The sequence below is a fragment of the Sciurus carolinensis genome, chromosome 10 (assembly GCF_902686445.1).
Source record: "Sciurus carolinensis chromosome 10, mSciCar1.2, whole genome shotgun sequence".
In the NCBI taxonomy this organism is placed as follows: domain Eukaryota; kingdom Metazoa; phylum Chordata; class Mammalia; order Rodentia; family Sciuridae; genus Sciurus; species Sciurus carolinensis.
The window spans coordinates 129,133,730-129,153,420 of NC_062222.1; the positions used below are offsets into that span (position 1 = coordinate 129,133,730).

Genomic DNA, 19,691 nt, shown 5'->3' on the forward strand with positions numbered 1-19,691 from the left:
TCCTAATCAAATATGCCCTCATCTTAACTTGATTATGTCTACAAAGACTCTATTTCTGAATCCATGGTATTGAGAGTTAGGAGTCTGCATATCTTTTCAGGGGACACACTTCAACCCACCACATCTCCTTCTAAGTTTTCCTTTATGTTGCCACCAGAGTGCGTCCCCAATTTAGCTGTTGACTTTCAATTCTCTTGCTGACAATGATGGACAAGGGGGATGGAGCTGAGTGATGATAAAGCCAAGTATCCATGCTTATCACAAGCTTCTGCTGGGCTTGCCTGGGTTACCTAACAGAAGAGTGAGCCACAGAGCGTTGTATTTGCCATTTGCAGATGACGGATGCCTTCGGCATTTGCCCACATTTGGTGACAATTTGGTGGTTTGGAGTTTTAAGGAGTGACAGTCCTTTGATTCAAGGATGTGTTAACAGTTATACAGCATAATACCTCACAAGTATTGGAAGCATCATTATTTGGTTATTTTCTTAGGATTTTAGACCCTGCCTCCTACAGCTCAGTCTTTTCACTGACTTCAATTTTAAATTGCTTTATTTTTTTCCTTTTGGAGTTCATGTGCTCTCATTGGATTAATCATAACCTTTGGTTTATGGCTCGCTAGCATCATTGGTCCTTAAATGACTTTTACTTGTTTACTTTTTCGTAATCTAGTTAATCATTTGCTCAATCAGGCGATTAAACCTTGTAACTCATTACCCACCCTGAGAACCAAACCATTACCCATTCATCCAAATCTGCTCAGTGACTCCCCATCATTTCATGAACTAATTTTACTCACCTAGAAGTAGAACTGGGAATTAGAAGGGAACTTTGAGGTCTTTTGCAGTTCATTCAGTTTGTAGGTAAAGAAACTGAGGGCCTGAGAAGTAAAATACTTGTCCCAGGTCACACGGCCAGAATGTTGTAAGTCTAGGGCAAGAATCCAAGATTCCTAAATCCCAGTGCACAAACATATACTCATAAATATCATTTTCAAAATTATCATTGACTACTACTTAATATTAATGCTAATGTTTATTATTGGACAAATGAACAGGGAAATTTTATCTTTAGTTATGTGGGGTCAGAGCACACCCATTCACTTACACATTGCCACAGCTGCTTTTACTATAACATCAGAGTTGGGTAGTTGAAACACACCTATGTCCTGAAAAATCTAAAATAGTTAACTATCTTGACCTTTATGTAAAAGCCTGCCCACTCCTATGGTGGGTAGAAGGAACTCTAGGTTAAGAGATTCATTTCCGTGACCTTTCTACCTTTTATTACCCTAGAAATAGTACCCTAGAGACAGTCTGACTTCCCACCTGTCCAGCATCCACTCCTTGCCCCTTCTAGTAAATCAGCCCAGGCACAGGTTCCCTAGGCAAAGTCTCTGGTGCCACCACGGTACCACTTAGGAGTTGTATCACTTCATCTCTGTAGTTTCAGCATCAAACTGAGAACCCAAACCCAAATTGCTTTAAGTGAGAAGAAAATACACATGGAAACCTATAGGCCGACAAAGCTCCGTGCAGTAGGACACTCTGGGGCTCAGTGATGTCCTTATGGACCAGAGATTTTGGCACATTTCCACTCTGCAAGTTTCAGCCATGTCTTTATCCTAGCGCTTTTTTGGTCTGGTAGATTGCTGCTGATTTTTCCATTTTTCTCCTTTATCCAGAAGTGCTTCATAAAGTATGAAACGCCTTACTGGTATAAGGAGTTACAAGGTCATCGCTATATTGGTATTTTGCAAGCTTCATAAAGAACAAACAAATAAAAAACATCACTAGAGTTAGGAATAAACACAATGCCTGGGCTCTGGAGTACTTCAGACATTCATTCATTCGTTCATTCATTCATAAAGAAAACATTTTTGAGCATATAGTCTAAGCCAAACACCATACTAGATGTGGGGTACAAGAAGATGAAGGCAAGGAAATTCTACAAAGGGTTCCTTAATAAGGCCACTTTTGCTGACTTTATTTGAGAAGTTCTTATCTGGTTCCAAAGTTCCTCTAAAAATGTCTCAGTCAGTGGTTGAGATTTGGAAGCTCAAAGGTTAAATTTAGCCATCATGACCATTTTATTTGCCCAATGTTTTAAATAATTGGAGAATTTTATGCCATAATCCAAATTTTGGCACTCCACAAGGAACACTGGTCTGGACTGGAACACTGGCTATGTCCTAAGATGTGGCACACCCTTAGATGGAGCGTGAGCTGCCCAACTCCCTCTTACCTCCACAACTACTACTTGCTTTACAGCTGGCCTGTTAGCTCACTTAGGTTCTTTGCCTGGCCCCAATCCATCTACACAGACAGGGGAGTAGAAAAATCAAAGTGAACTGGGTGACCCTATGGTTGCTCAGTGAGTGTGTGACAGTCTAAAGTGACTTTTATCCTTTGGGGGTGTCAGAGATCCACTGTATAATTTTAGGGTAGCTCTGAAAATGTGCATAAACAAAAATTTGCATTCAATTTTAGGGAGTTTCCTGAACCCCTGGTGAAGGCTGTGATATGATAGTTATGATAGGGAAGTTTTGGCTACAGGCGACTATAAAACCCAACTTAAACTTGTTTGAATAAGAAGGAAACATTCAAAAGTTCAGTTAGTCCTTTCGCTATGCACCGAATTATGTCCCTCTGCCTTGAATTCATATGTTGATGCTCTGGCCCCCATGGGACTGTATTTAGAGATAGGCCCTATGGGACTCAAGCAAGGCTAAAATGAGGTCAGAAGGTGGGAACACAGTGAGCAGTAACAGCCAAGGAGAGCCCTCAGCAGACGCCAGTCCTGCTGGCACCTTGATTTTTGGACTTCGAGCCTCCAAAAGAAATTTCTTTCGTCTAAGTCACCCAGTGCATGGTATTGCAAGCTGACAGATACACCTTTCCAAAAGTGGCAGTTAGCTAAAGGATCCCCATGGCCTCAGCATAAGCTGAGGATAACTTGACTGTGGTTCTGATTTGGACAAAGTGGTGAAGACCCCATAGACCCACGAATACTAACATTACAGATAGCAGCACGTGTACACTGGGAACTCACTTTGTCCGTGTTCTTACGTAGCCTTTCCTCTGTGTGTGTGTGTGGGGGGGGGGGGGGGGGGGAGAGAGAGAGAGAGAGAGAGGAGTCTCTGGTCCTTCTCATCAGGACACAGTCCTAGCTGGTTAGGCCCACCTTCTGACCTCGTTTAACCTTGATTACATCCTACAGGCCCTATCTCCAAATACAGCCACAGTGGGAGTTAGGGCTTCAGCATACCAATGTGAGGGAGAGAGGGACCCAATTCTGTCTAAATTGTCATTTAATTACTATGATAGCAATCATTCTTCCTACTTGATACAAAAAGAAAACAAAGCTATTTGAGTCTAAAATCTGTGCTCCTTCCATTATGCCTCAAATGAGTATCCACTTAAGTATATATTATTACTCAAAAAGGGTACAGCATGGTCCTAAAGTGTTCCTGAGAGGCTGGGCTCACTGGAAGGGGCCCCAAGTTCACAGGCATCCCTGATCCCACTTTTGAAACACTCACCAGTCTTTCTTCAGTTGCCCAAGATGACCCCTTAGAGGTGTGTAGTCAGGGCTACAAATGGGCTCGCTGGGCTCAGATATGCAGAGAAAAAAAAATCTTTATTCTATCTAATACCTATCTTCAATATCAACTATGCACAATACTAGGAAAAAAATACTAAATTTACTAAGTCCAATTTAAAACATGGTTTCAAGTAATTAACCCAAATTTCACATGCCTAACCACTCATAGTCAATTCTTCCCATGATTAAAACTTAGATATGAACCTGAGAGCCAGGCACAATGGTGTACATTAGTAGTCCCCAGCTACTGGGGAGGCTGAGATGGCAGGATCTTTTGAGCCCAGCCATCACAGACCAACCTAGGCAACATAGCAAGACCTTATCTCAAAATAAGATAAAAGAGAGAGAGAGAAAAAAGAAAAAGTAAAAAGAGGATGTAATATTCAGGGAAGTCAGAGGCCCAGCGCCTGCCTCCCCTAGACTGGACATAGTAGAAGAAAAGAATAAGAAATCAACCCCATTCTGGTCCCCAGGGTACATGTGGGGTCGTGAGGGTAGACATGCAGCCAGGGAGAGAGGTGTCCTCATTTCTTCTCTCTGGATTGCAACTGGAGAGGGGCAGTCACTTCCAGGAATTAGGGGGTGCCAAGGGACTCGAGTGCTGGCCTCACTACATTTGGGGCCTGAGAGGTGATCACCTCCCAAGGTGCCACCACCACTGAGGAAATTGTTTCTAAGAGTCCTCGGCATGTTGGTGTTGATCCAACACTTGAGAGAACAAGACTACCGCCTTTCAAGAGTGCGCAAGTGCATCCAGGGACTTTGGTCGTGTTATTGACTTAACCTTATTGAAAAAAAAAATTTGCTGATTCCATGCTATTTTAATTGCACCAGAGGCACCTGGGATTTAGAGACATTTTTTAAAAGAATCCTTTTGTAAAATGAGGGCTAAGCCCCCAATTGTTTGTTTTGGTTCCTTTTTAATGCAAACTCAGATTTTTCTGTGTACATTTGGTTTATTTAAAGTAGATCTCTCTCTCTCTCTCTCTCTCTCTCTCTCTCTCTCTCTCTCTCTCTCTCACACACACACACACACACACAAATATGTCTCAATTTGAGACATATTACCTTGAGAACCTTGAGAACCTATAATATTAGTTTTCAGACTTCATTTTCAGATTGGAGGAGGGAGAAACGTAAGAGAAGGGAGGAGGACAAGATGGGTAATTGGTACTTTGGGATTTTTAAATAAAATTTCCCTAGAATGATCCCTTGGCATTTTAGACTGTTTTCCTGATGCATGAGTAGTTTAGAGACTAAAACAACATCAGAGGGAGGATGATGGAACACACAGAAACGTTGGTTTAGAGCCTAAGACGCCCTGAGCTTAGTGGGGGGTGCCCCACTCTGCCTCCTTAACACTGCCATCTGGCAAGGTTTTCCTTGTGATTAATGAGCAACCACTGTACAGCATTACCAGAATGCAAACAACTCCAATTACCAATGGAGCTAAACCATAATTACCATGCAAATGATTTCAATAATGTAACAGAATGGAATGTCTGGTCATTACAGGGCAGACAATTCACAATGTTAATTGGGGTGAGTCTGTTTTCAGAGAGTAAATAATATTAACAGTAAAATAAATCCAAACTAATATTGGGTTTGACTTTGCTCATAATCAAGGGGAACGGTCTACTTCAGAAATTACATTTACACTACAAAGACAAACAACGCGGCTTCCGTCTCTATCAGAAGGAAAATTATTTGGAGTGAAAGTACTGCAGAACAAAACGAAAGTGGGATGAGATGTAGGATTTGAGAGAAGAGGTCAGCAATTGAAGGTCTTTAGGACAGAAGCTGGACAGGGAAATAGACAACCTTCCATTCCCAGAGTCGCCCAAATATACTTGGGGCAGGAGGTGATGGTCAAGAACTTGAGGAACAGGGGAGAAAAAAGAGAAAAAAACTGTGGGTAAGTCACACCTATTTATTTTTTTTTAATTTCTGTAGTTGTAGGTGGACACAATACCTTTATTTTATTTATTTACTTCGTGATGGTCAAGAACTTGAGGAACAGGGGAGAAAAAAGAGAAAAAAACTGTGGGTAAGTCACACCTATTTATTTTTTTTTAATTTCTGTAGTTGTAGGTGGACACAATACCTTTATTTTATTTATTTACTTCATGTGGTGCTGAGGATCAAACTCAGTGCCTCACACATGCTAGGCAAGTGCTTTACCACTGAGCCACAACCCCAGCTCCAGTAAGTCACACCTTAAATCCCATTTTCCTCCCATTCTTTATTTCTTTACACAAGTTCTTATTGTTGTCATCATTTTTGAAGTCAAGTCCCCAGTTTAATTATTTCTGCCTTGACCTCTAAGGGCATTCAGAATAAATGAAGAAGAAAATAAGAACCAAGTCACAAAGACAGGAGGACTCCACTTTGAAGACTGAAATGAGAATGGAAGGTCAGATCTGAGATGGACAAGGCCACCAGTCAGATGGTTTTGCACAAAACCTCCACCCTCTTATGGACAAATGGGACTTCAAGGCCACCAGTAGACAGTAGAAGCTATTCAGGGACATAAGGCCTGTTACTCTGTCTGCATTCTTTTTAAATGCATATTCATTGCACAGAATAGTGGGATTTGCTGTGGCTTATCTGTACATACATTAACAAACCTTGATCATATCCACTCCCATATTATCTTCCCTTCCCTCCCTTCCCCCTTCTCTGGATCCTCTTCCTTTTCTCTAATATTCTCCCTTCTACTTTCATATTATCTTTTCTCCCCCCTACCACCCTGGATTCTACCTATGAGAGGAAATATGATCTTTGTCCTTTTTTATTTATTTGGCTTATTTCAGTTAGCAGAATGATCTCCAGTTCCATTCATTTTCCTGCAAATGGCAAAATTTTGTTCTTATTATGGCTGAAGAATAAATAAATTAATTAAATATAAATAAATATACATATAAATATATGTAAATTAATATATATAATATATAGTATATATAAATTAATAAATAATGAGTAAATATATATATATATATAGTCTATTGATGGGCACCTTGACCATTGTGAATTGGGCTGCAATAAGCACAGGTGTGCAGGCTTTAGTTCCCCAAGTATATACTTAGAGTGGTATACAGCGGATCATGTAGTAGTTCCATTTTTAGTTTCTTGAGAAATCTCCACAAGGTATTCCATAGTGGTTGTAGCAATTTGCATTCTCACCTATAGTGTATAAGGGTTCTTTTCTCCCTGCATTCTTGCCAGCTTTTATTGAATTTTTATATTCTTGATGACAGCCATTCTAACAAGGGTGAGATGGAATCTCAGTAGAGTTTGAATTTGCATTTCCCCGATGGCTATGATGCTGAGCATCTTTCACACAATTATTCACCATTTGTTCTTCTGTCTGTTCAGTTCAGTTGCCCAGTTATTGATTGTGCTATTTGTTATTTGGTGTTACATTTTTTAATTCTTCATATATTCTGGATGTTAATCCTTTGTCAGAAGAGTAGCTGACAAATATTTAATTCTACTCTGTAAGCTGTCTCTTAATTTCGTTGTTTCCTTTGCTGTGCAGAAGCTTTTTAACTTGATGCAACCCCATTTGTTGATTCTTGCTATTATTTCCTGAGCTTTTGGAGTCCTATTCAGGACTTCATTGCCTGTGTCTCTGGCCCAAAGTGTTTCCCCTATAGCAGTGACAAAGTTTCAGATCTTATACTTCGGTCTTTGATTCATTTGGAATGGATTTTGTGCAGGTTGAGAGAGAGGATCCAGTTTTGGTCTTCTGCATATGTCTGTCCTCTTTCCCCCACACCATTTGTTAAAGAGGCTGTCTTTTCTCCAACTTATGTTTCTTGCACCTTTGTCAAGAATCAGACAACTGTGGTTGCATGGATTTATTTATGTGTCCTCTATTCTATTCCATTGGTCTGTGTGCCTTCCTTTACTTCAGTACTATGCTGCTTTTGTTACTATAGCTCTATGGTACTTTTTGAAATCAGATATTGTGATTCCCCAGCATTGTTCTTTTTGCTGGGTCTTTTGTGTTTCCCTATGAATTTTAGGATTGTTTTCTTTAATTCTGTATTTTGTATTTTGATGGGAATTACATTGAATATATAAATTGCTCACATTAATATGACCATCGTAACAACATTAATTCTGCCAATCCATGAACATGGGAGGTTTTCTTCATCTTCTAGTGGTTTCTTCAATTTCTTTATGAAGTGTTCTACAATTTTCATTGCAGAGGCCTTTCACCTGCTTGATTAAATGTATTCCTAGGTTTTTTAAACTATTGAATGAAATTATCTTCCTGATAATTTCTTTCTCAGAGGGTTTGGTTTTTGGTGTAAAGAAAAACTGTTGATTTTTGTGTGTTAATTTTGTATCCTGCTACTTTGCTGAATTTGTTTATCAAACCTAGAATTCTTCTGGTGGAGTCTCTAGGGTCTTCTGAGTTAGGATCTGCAAATAGGGATAATTTAACTTCTCCCTTTCCTACTTGTATCCCTCTTATTTCTTTCTCTTGCCTAATTGCTCTGGTTAAAATTTCAGTAATATATTAAGTAACAATGGTGAGACTGGACATCCCCATCTCATTCCTGATTTTAGAAAGAATGTTTTTAGGTTTTCCCCTTTCAGTATGTTGCTGGCAGTGGGTTTGTTGTGTATAGTCTTTATTATTTTGAGGTTAAGCTCCTTCTACACCTAGTCTCTTCGGGGCTTTTATCATGAAAGGATATCAAATTTTGTCAAAGGCTTTTTCTGTTGAGATAATCATATGATTTTTATCTCTGATACTATTGATGTGGCATATTATGCTTTTTGATTTGCGTATGCTGAACCATCCTTGTATCCCTGAAATGGAATAAACTGGATCATGGTACATAATATTTTTAATGTATTATTAAATTTGGTTCACAAGTATTTTATCTAGGAATTTTTTATCTGGTTTAATCAAGGATACTAGTCTATAGAGTTTTCTCTTTTACTGGTGTCCTTGTCTGGTTGAGGATATCAGGGTGATACTGGATTTGTAGAATGAGTTTGGAAGTATTCCTTCCCTTTCTATTTCATGGGATAGTTTGGAGATCATTGATGTTAGTATTTCTTTAAGGATCTGGTAAAACTCAGCCATGAATTTATATAGTCCTGGACTATTCTTTGTAGGGAAACTTTTTACTACCATTTCAATCTATTACTTATCAATCTGTTTAGGTTGTTTTTATATATCCTCTTGGTTCAATTTTGGTAGATCTTATATGTCTAGAAATTTATCCCTTTCATCTAGATTTCCCAATTTATTGGAATATAAGTTTTTAAAATAGTTTCTAATGTTTCTCTGGATTTCAGTGGCATCTGTTGTAATATCACCTTTTTCATCGCTAATTTTATTAATTTTTGTCTCCTTCCTCTCCTTCTTTTGATTAGTTTGGTTAAGCATCTATCAATCTCATTTATTTTTTCAAAGAGCCAATTCTTTGTTTAATTGATTATTTTTTTTAGTCTCTACCATTAACATCAGTTCTGATCTTTATTTCTTTCCTTCTGCTGATTCAGGGTTTGATTTGTTCTTGTTTTCTAAGAGCTCCATCCTTAGGTTATTTATTTGAGATCTCTCTTATCTTTTCATGTAGGCACTCCTCCTCACCCCTGTTTTAATCTTCTGTCTCCACCTTTGTGGCCTATTAGAATGACTTCAAGTCCACATCCTTCTCACTGCCTCCTCTTCCATATTCACAGTCTCTCCTCTCCCCATTCTACAGCACATCAGTAAGAAAAAAATTGAGACTCTTCCCTGCCGCTGCTAAAACCCCCGCTTTCCTCCTCAGTTGGAGTGCCCTCTGACCCATTGTCCTAGACTCCCACCACCCGGCAGAGGGCCTTGCCCCAGCAGAAGCACCGTGCTTTTTGAGTTCTTGTTGCTCACTGGGTTCATCGGCTTTTTGATTGCTGTGCCAAAAGACCTGATGAGGACAAGATAGAGAAGGAAGAGTTTATTTTGGCTCATGGTTTCTGAGGTTCAGCTCATGGTCAGCTGCTCCATAGCTCTGGACCAAAGGTAAGGCAAAATATCATAGCAGAAGGGTGGAGGGGAAGCAAGCAGCTCAGGACATGACATCCATAAAGCCAAGAGAGCTCCACTCACCAGGGACAAAATACAAACCCGAATAGCACACCCTACGACCTCTAGCCACATCCCACCTACCTACAGTCGCCACCCAGTTCATTCATATCGGTGGATTAATTCACTGATTAGGTTATGCCTCTCATAACCCAATCATTTCACCTCTGAAAATTCTTGCATTATCTCACATATGAACTTTTGGGGGGACACCTCATACTGAAACCATAAAACACACACGCACACAGAGCCAATTTCTGATTGTGGCTCCTCCCCTCCTACTAAGCCAGATTGTGCAGTTTCCTTTCATTTCCTGATCCACAAAACATCCCTCAAATAAATTCCCTCTTTTATATAATCTTAAAGTTTATTTTTGTTGATTTCCAAAGAGAACCCTGACCGCCCCCCCCCACCCCTTCTCCTAAGAAACGCAAGCCAAATCTCCACATTATCCAGTGGTGGGGTGGGAAGAAGGCCTTGGTCATCTGCTAAATGGGAGTGGTTTCTAAAGATTGCCGTGGTCATTTTAAATGACCTGTGGGTAAAGGACCTGCTCCGATGCAGTGGAGGTTGTGGTAAAGAAACAAGCCCCAGAACTAGATCTGTGGGTCTGAACCTCACCTCAGCTCTGCATAGCTATATGACCTTGGGCAAATTGCTTAAAAGTCAAATGGAGAAAGGAAGAATACATTCCTCTGGCGCTTTCTGTGAGAAGGAATGAGTCATACATGTGGAATTCATAGAGCAAAACTTGTCACCAAGCAAGCATGGGTAAGTGTGTAAAACTGGGTGATTATACTTTCTGAAAAACAGTCCATGTGAGTAAGCGAATAAGACTTTTTAAACAGTACTTTAATAAACTTACTCAATACCTGTATACAAGTAGTTATGTAGCACCCAGAGTAGGGATGATATTGTCAACATTCAAGATTTTGTCAGAAATTCTCCTTTTGAACTTTATTTAGATTCTTACATACCTAGGTTTCATTGCCCTTATTCCAGTTAAAAAAGGGGATTTAATTACTAAACACCAAAATAAAGTAATTATTAAAGTATGCAGACTGTATCACCATTCTTCTACCTGTTCCCCCAAGCCTTGTCCAGAAAAGTGGCACTGTGAATAACTGCGGAGGTGAGGAACTGGAAATTTTTGTTCATATCTGGGCCCCTCTGGCTGGGGAACCTCTCTAGTGCTCACTGGGAAGGACATGTAGAGTCCAAGTTCTAAGTCTCCTCCTGGCCCAGCAGGCTCTTGGAGAGCTTGCAAGGAAGACTCTCTCACAAGACTTTCCTGCCCTCTCCCTTCATCTCACTTCTTCTAGAAGGCCTTGGTCAGCCCCTACTGCTGCTATGTCTTGATCCTTCTCCAAGGATGGGGTGGGCTTGTCCCCAGCCTGTCTATGGTACTTTGTTAGCCTCTCTAAAGGTGGCCAAGTCTATCTCTTTAGAGTAGCTTCTGAGGGAGGTTCATGTGGACCAGTTCCCAGCAACCCATGAGGGACTTGAGAGCATACCCAGCATCGTAGTTTACCCCCTACGATGTTCAGAATTTTCTAAAGGGGCCCCAAGGTCAGTACTTGGAATGAGATGCTGTAGCTCCCACTTGCTAATTAGAGCAGAAAATCAAAAGGCCTGTGGGTCTCACTCCCAGGCTCCCACGTATGCTGTGCTTTGCATTTGGGATGCCCAGTGCTACACACGCCTCAGTGCAGGTGTGCTAGTGGTGGACATAACCAAGGCACAGGCACATTTCCAGGCACACACAAATCAGAGAGACAGTGGCGGTTGAATAGAATCGGGTCCTTCATGTTCTGATACCAAAAAAGGAGACCTGGTTCACCCAGGCCTTTAGTGGAGACAAGTCCCGATGTCCTCCTCCAGTAGAGACTGTGATGTGATCTCAATGGGCTTCTGCCATTCTGATTGCCACCATGAGACTCAATAGAGACCTCTGCAGCACTGAGGAGGCAGAACCCAGTGGGTTCCCCTCGTAACAGGATGGCGTGGTCTCCCTCCACAGTTTTGACACAGAGCACCTTGCACCATCATAGTAAAGGCACTGAGTAGTTGAGATTCTGAGTTCTGAAGACTTTCAGATGGTGGGATCGATTGCCCAGTTCCATAAAGTACTCTGAGCAGGGGCATTTTGACAGAATGAGCATCATCACCACCTCCATCCACACACCAAGTTCCACACAGAATAGGGATGGGGAAGTTGGAGTAGAAGGAAAAGAAGACTTGGTGGGGTGCAGGCTTTCTTCTCATTTTGAAGACTGGGCCAATGTTTCTATTTGCCATTTTAGTGCCAACACCTGAGGCAGAGTTGATTATCCAACCGGAGTCACGCAATCATTTGTTGGGAACAATCCCAAAACTAAGTTTCTGAGTTTTCAGTAGAAGACTAAGGCAGTTAAAAAGACAGCTTCCTCCAGTCCTGCTCATCTCAGCCCACTTCTACACTGAAACAAAATGAGTCATCATCTCATCCCTTCTCTTCTGATTTTTAAAATATGATCAAGGAGTTAAGATGTATATTGAAAACCTGACAATACAAAATAGAATATGAATACATACTTACTGTGTTGCGAGGTAAACAAGAATGGTCCTTTATTCATTTCCACTGGGTAACAAGATGGACTGCAAGCTTTCCCTGAACTGCATTGTGGTGTGGTTGTTTTTTGCTTTCTTATTTTTTGGGCTTTGCCTGGTAAAAGTAACACACACGAAAAGCAATATAGAAATGTATAAAATAAAATTTAAAAGTCCTCCCTACCTCAAGAATTGCTGGTATTTTTTCTTGTAGGATTTCTTTACTTTCCTCTTTACTATAACTTTTAAAAAACTTTTACATGTATCCTCCCGTCCTCAACTTCTGACAAGTTCATAAAAGGAAAATAAGGTGTCACACTCACTTGTGATAGACTTCAGGATGGGGAAATTTTGAGATTTGAATGGGAACTTAAAGAATAGGTAGGTTTCTGTAGGTGGAGAGGACTTGGGGAGACATTTGTATCTAACACACAGTGCTTGGCACTGAGCAAGAGTGTTACAAATGTTTGTTGAGTGAATGAATAAATTTACAGTAAAATTCTGGACTGAAATTCATAATTTTAAAAGTTTATGAATAAAAATTCCTAAAAGAAGCAAAATGAGAGAAAGAAGAAGAAAAGAAAAAAAATCAGTCTCAGTGATCATGACTTGAGCAATGTTGCTAAATTTCAACTGGTACAAATTATCAGTTTTAATTCTCAACTTTTCATCAGTTCTTCTTCCAGAACAATTAAAAATATTCCTCATATATATAAATGGCTGGTCGTATGCATGTGTTTTATTTCAATTTTTAAAAGTAGATATTCTTAAGAAAAAATGGTTACATTTTCACTTTTCATATTGTCCTTGTTTGTTTTCAAGGGATCAGCCTCATTCAATAAATTTAGGAGCTTTCTACCTTTTCTGAAGTCACCAGACAGTTTCCATAAGCCAGTGAATATCTTCCTTCATAATCTAACAGACAGAGTCTTCACAATCGCGAACCCCAGGTGAGTGAGTGAACAGGTGTATTTTTGAACACTAATTCAGTTCTTTAATGTTAATAGAACTTTTCAGATTTTCTATATTCTCATAAGTTGGTACTTTACATCTTTCTACAAATTTAATGAAATATTTCCAAAATTTTTAGCACAAAGTTATTCATGATATCTACTTGTTTATATCTAAAAACTCTTCTGTTGTAATTCTTTTTCCATTCCTGATAATAATTATCATTTACCATTGATATTAGTATCAATTGCATTGATGAAAGCTTGTGTATTTTGTTAGTCTTTGAAAAGAACTAGTTTTAATGTCTGATAGTCTATTTTTTGGTTCCCATTTAACTAATTTCTGCTCTTTATTACCACTTTCTACTCTTCCTTTGAGTTTTTCTGCCATTCGTTTTCAAACTTCCTGGACTAAATAGGTAGTTTGTTTGTTTTGGAATTTTATATCTTCTTTCGTCTAATAATTATATTAAGGTTAGAAATTTCAAATATTGCAACAACTATATTCCATTATCATTATTGTAGTTAATTATTATTAAGTTCTAAATATTTTATAGTTTTATTATAATCTCTTCTTGAGATGTCTGTTACTAGTTAATGACCATAATTTTTATTTCTTATGCTGTGAAAATTGTTTTTAGTACCTATCAATAGCTTACTTGCATTTTGGTCCATAGTGAATTAAATTTTAGGCAGTTGCTAAGATATCTGTGACTTAGTACATGTGCATTCTCTAATGGATGGGATCAGGGTTCTAATATGCCTATTTTATTCTACTATTCAAATTTTTAAAAATTTTTTGAAATCTCTGTTCTATCAGGTTTTGAAAAATATGTTAAACTCTCCTGTTAGTTATAAGAATATATTTATTCCTCTTTGAAATGATTTTCCTCTTGGATTAAGTATTTTGAAAGGCAATGTTTTTAGGTGCAGATGGGTTCAGAACTTGATTAGTTTCTTGTTTCTTTTGTGTAATGACTCTTCTTATTCCTAACATTGCTTTTACTGCTATGAAAAAGGTAACATTAGGCTAACAGTAATAACTAATCATTAATAGTAATCATTAAGCTGATATTAATATTGCTGTCACAGCTTCTGGGAGAAGGGCTTGTGTCAGGATCTCTTTGTTTTCAGAGGCAGGGGGATGGCTTGGGCTTCCTGCCCATGAGTTCAGTATCCCTCTTCTTAGGCCAGCCCCTCTGGTGAAACATGCCATGTAATTTCCATTATGTGTCTCCTTGCCCTGCAGGGAGACCCCACAGTCCAGCTGGATAAGACTCTACCAATGGACACTTCTTCATCGGCTACAGACCATTCTAGAGGCTCTAGTGCTGGAGTCTCCTGTTCGGGTCAGGATCATCCTGCCCCTCCCATTAAACTGTAGCTCCTCTCCTCTCCATCCCATCTCAGCCTTCTTTAGCTCTCTTACCAGCACAGGGAGCACATCACAGTGCCTGTCAGTGCCATCAGTGGCCATTGAGATACTTGGGCCTACGCTCAGTCCTGGTGTGAAGAAGCTCTAGGGCAAGGAAAGCCTACTGGACCTGTCTAGATGTGTGTTTCGTATATAAAGTGAGGAAGGCATATTTTTTAGAAGTCTGAGGTCATTTCTAGCTGAGGAGAATGTCAAGAGACCAAGACTCTGCTTGCAGTAAGGGAGTCTGCTTTTCATGCTTGGAAATTTCAAATACTAAGTACTTTACTAAGAAATTTAATAAATTCCCAGCATTAGTCATAAAAGGACTCAGTGATGGGGAATGGCGAGAGATGTTGGGGAGATAGAAAATACTGGGATGCAGCCTGGACAAGCAGGAGCAATTTTCTTCAAAGAAACTCTCAAATTAATGATGACTATTTTTCCAGAAAGTTCTTTCTTCTGAACTGCTATATCTCTGAAAGAAAAAAAAATGACAGTTTTTAAAACAAGGCACACTAGCTATAAACATAAAACATTTTTCAAATACAACACGCCTTTAGCCTTTCAAAAAATCTAACAAAACAGCTTTCTATCGGTTAAAGAAAATGTTTTAAGTACATACTATATAGACCTCCTGTTTTCTAGGAAAACGCATGCAAGTGTTTTTATCCTCAAATGTTACATAATTTGGGAGAATTATAAATTTTAGAAAAATTCAGATACAAAACACACAAATCTGCAATCTCCAGCGTGGTGTTCCTGCTTCCTTATCGTCAAACCATGAAATCACTAGATGGCAGTATGTAATAACAAATAATGACATTGCAAGTTTATGGATATTAACTGAAAAGCTATTTTAAGACCAACATCCGCCTTTGAAAGATCCTAAACAATAGAAAGGTTTTCAGTCTTTCTCATCTTCACTTCACAGGATGGTGGGCAGATCAGAGGTGCTTTTCTTTCCCTCTACACGTTCACACATTCTGTTCTATGTAAAAGTTCTTGAGACTAAAATGTAATGGATAGGATTCTGTAAAACATCTTTTCTTCTTTTATATTTACATAAACTACATGAAAACTCATCTCTATGCAAAGAGGTTTTACTTAATAGATAATAAAACCAGTTATAATTAAGCCTTTCTCAAGGTCAGATCTTACTTAGTAAGTTCAGGAATTTATTTGGCAACTAATTATCTAAAAAAGAAAACTAAACTTTTAGCCCTAGGGGTAATTGCCAATGCAACTGAGAAATTTAAGGTCTTAGGTAGCAAATTGGCACTCTACCAATCTAGGAAATAGACATATTTTGCTTGGCCTGAATTTGTGTGTGTGTGTGTGTGTGTGTGTGCGTGCGAGTTAAAAATTACCCATATTCTGATCTTATTCCTAGGTCTTTGATCTCCTTTGAGTCAACTTTTGTGCAGAGTGAGAGACGGTGTTTCATTCTTCTACGTATGTATATCCAGATTTCCTAGAACCATTTGTTAAAAAGACTGTTTCTTTTCTCCAAAGTATGCTTTTGGCACCTTCGTCAAGTATCAGATGACTGTATCCATCTGAGCTTGTCTCTGTGTCTTCTATTCTATTTCACTGGTCTCCGTGTCTGTTTTGCTGCTTTTGTTACTATAACTCTGAAGTATAATTTGAGATTAGGTATTGTGATGCTTCCAGCATTGCTCTTTGGTCATTCTGGGGCTTTTATTTTTCCAAATGAATTTTAGGACTTTTTTTATCTAGTTCTGTAAAGAATGTCATTGGTATTTTGATGGGGATTGCATATAATCTGTATATTGCCTTTGGAAGTATGGTCATTTTGATAATATTAATTCTGCCTATCCAAGAACATGGGAGGTCTTTCCATCACCTAAGATCTTTTTCAATTTCTTCAGTGTTCTGTAGTTTTCATTATAGAGGTCTTTTACCACATCGGTTAGATTTATTCCCAAGTTTGTTTCTGCTGCTGCTGTTGTTATTGTTTGTTTGTTGAGTCATTGTGAATGGGATAATTTTCCTTATTGCTTTCTCATCAGGTTCGTTTTTGGAGTATAGGAAAGCTATTGACCAGAAACTTTGCAACTGCTAAAAGAAAACATATCATCAACACTCCAACAGACTGATCCAATGGTCAACTTCCTTAACAAGATACCAAAAGCTAAGATATAAAACCAAGAATCAACAGCATGGTATTGGCATCAAAATAGACATGAAGACCAATGAAATAGAATAGATAACACAGACAAACCCACAAACTTACAGTCATCTGATACTTGACAAAGGTGACAAAAGTGTATGTTGGAGAAAAGACCGCCTTTTTAACAAAGGGTGCTGAGGAAAAAGGACATCCATATGTAGGAGAATGAAACTAGAACCCTATCTCTCACCCTGCCCCAAAGCCAACCCAGAGTAGATCAAAGACTTAGGAATTAGACCAGAAACTTTGCAAGTGCTACAAGAAACTTCAACTTATTGGTACCCGCACCAACTTTCTTAACAGGACCCCAAAATTTCAAGAAATAAATTCAAGAATTAATAAGTGGGATGCCATCAAATTAAAAGCCTTCTACAAAGCAAAGGAAACAAGAACATGAAGAGAGAGCCCAAAGGATGGGAGAAAATCTTTACCAGCTATTCCTCTGACAGGGGATGAATATTCAGAATATATAAAGAACTCAAAAATCTCAACACTACAGAAACAAATAACTTTCTTATGTTTACATATGAATACAGAACCAGTGTAACTCACATCATGTACAACCCCAAGAATGGGCACTTATTCTCCATGTATGTAAGGTATGTCAAAATATATTCTACTATCATGTATAACTAAAAAGAACAAACAAGAAGAAATAGATGCAAGCATATATGATCCATTGACTTTTGCTAAAAATGCCAAGAAAAACCAATGAGAGCTATCTTTTTAGTAAATGGTATTGAACAACTGACTATTCATCTGCAAATAAATAAATACATATAATAACCTCAATTCTTAACTCACTATACTATATAATTAGCTCAAAATTAATGAGAACTAAAGATAAAAAGCTGTAATTGTAAAACTTCTATAAGATAAAAAATAGTTTCTATAAGAATGTACAAAAGAAAAATCTTACAAACTTGGAAATAGGCTAAGATTTCTTCAATTAGAATTCAAAAGAACATGCCATAAAAGAAAAATTGACAAATTTGACCTTGTCAAAATTAAAAATGGATCCCTATGATTGGGGATGAGGGACATTATATGCAAAAGGGCAGAAGAGAATTTTTTAGGCAATGTAGTCAAAACTGTGTGATTGTGCTGGTGATTGCTTAGCTGAATGTGTGTTTGAAACGCATAGACCTGTACCACAATAGAGACAACCAGTTAGTGGGCCTGGCAGGGGGTAGGGAGGATGTAGAAGGGAGATAGCCTAGTAACAGCACCCCTGCAGTTGTTGTCTGCAACTTGCCTTTGATTCATGATACATGATTCTGGTTGCTACGTCCCAGTTTTCTGCACAAGATGCATGAAGGAACAGTCCAAATAGCAAAGAATTCTCAGTCTCTCCAGCTACAAATACTTCACACTTCAATCACTTTTAATCTAAAAATGTTCTGATTTTTGCATCTGCTTTTCTATCAACCTGACTGCTGCCCTGGTACAAGATACCATCCTGAGGTTTCATACGTGTGTGTGCACATGTGAGTGCGTGTGTGTGTGTGTGTGTGTGTGTGTATAGTTGTTTCATGATTTTTAAAATTTCTTTGGGCTTACCAAAGAATCTCTGCAGCCACAAGCCTGACATCGCAAACAATGAAGCCATAACGTTTAATTTTCATAAAATATTTAGGGTAGAGTTCATGACATATTTATTCCTAGAGTCATATTTTCACCAAATGAACAAGGTCCAAGAGAAGGTGGAAAGGACAGGGCCAAGCACACAAGCGGGGAGACTGGCTCTGGGTAAAACTCACAGGCCCCACTCATGGTGACAGGAAGGAAGATGGGCTGCAACTGGTAGCATTTTGAGGGGTTTGCTCTGAATTTGGAAATGACATGGACTGGGCACAGTGAGGGCTTCAAGGAATTGAGCGAAGCCTGCAAGAACCAATGTGAGGCATTGAACACAAAGTCACAACAGAAGAGCATGCTGGGTCTCCTCAGGACTGACTGATCAGAAGTCTGAACTGCCAAAATATGTCTCCTCTGAGAATCTTGCGTGGGCTCTTTGCCCTTCACATGTAGGAATTGGAACATTTTGAAATAGCAGAATGTTGTGTGTGTGTGTGTGTGTGTGACATTATAGGTCTCTGGATGGTGAGAAAGTGCAGGTATTACTATCTTTCTGTTACTACAGATCCCTAAGTCTTCTCCTTTGAGGTTTAACATCTTAACCTACAACTCCCTCTCAAAGAGTCTTCTTGTGGCCACTTTGGCAGCTTTCTCTTGGATGAAGATAACAACAACAACAGAAACAAAAACATAATTCTTCATATTATCTTGTGAAGGTTAACTTATATGGCAACCTGGCAGGACCACAGTGCCCAGAGAGCTCATCAAATGTTATCCTGGATATTTCTGTGAAGGTGTTCTCAAATGAGGTGACATTCCAATTGGTGGACTTGGGGTAAAGCTGTTGCCCTCCGTAATGTGGGTAGACCTCACACAATCAGCTGAAAGGTCTTAGTGGAACAAAACCTGATCTTCACCAAGCAGGAAGGAATCTGCCAGAGAAGGCCTTTGGACTCGAACTGCAACGCTTCCTTGGGTCTTCGACATCCTGGCCTACACAAACAGATTTTGAAGCCACCAAGACTCTACCACACAGAATTCATGTATTGGAATCTTAATCCCCAATATAACTGTGTTGAGAGATGGAAACTAATGGGAGGTGTTAGGTCTTGGGAGTCTACTCCATTGACTCAGTTAATGCCCTTATGAACAAGCCTTCAGGAGAAGGCTTGATTTCTCCCACACTTGCCTTTCTCCTTCTACCATGTGATCACATGCACGAAGGCCCTTGCCAGAGGCTGGTACCTTGATTTTGGACTTCCCAGTCTCCAGA

The 19,691-nt window shown here is 39.1% G+C and overlaps 1 long non-coding RNA gene across 1 annotated transcript; it reads left to right on the forward strand.

The window, feature by feature from the left end:
* Positions 1-5,392: 5,392 nt before the first annotated feature.
* Positions 5,393-17,582, forward strand: LOC124994434 (uncharacterized). The gene is made up of 4 exons (XR_007110493.1): positions 5,393-5,517; positions 13,105-13,232; positions 16,040-16,101; positions 16,680-17,582. It is a non-coding gene; the product is annotated as an uncharacterized LOC124994434 (long non-coding RNA).
* The last annotated feature ends 2,109 nt before the right edge of the window (positions 17,583-19,691 follow it).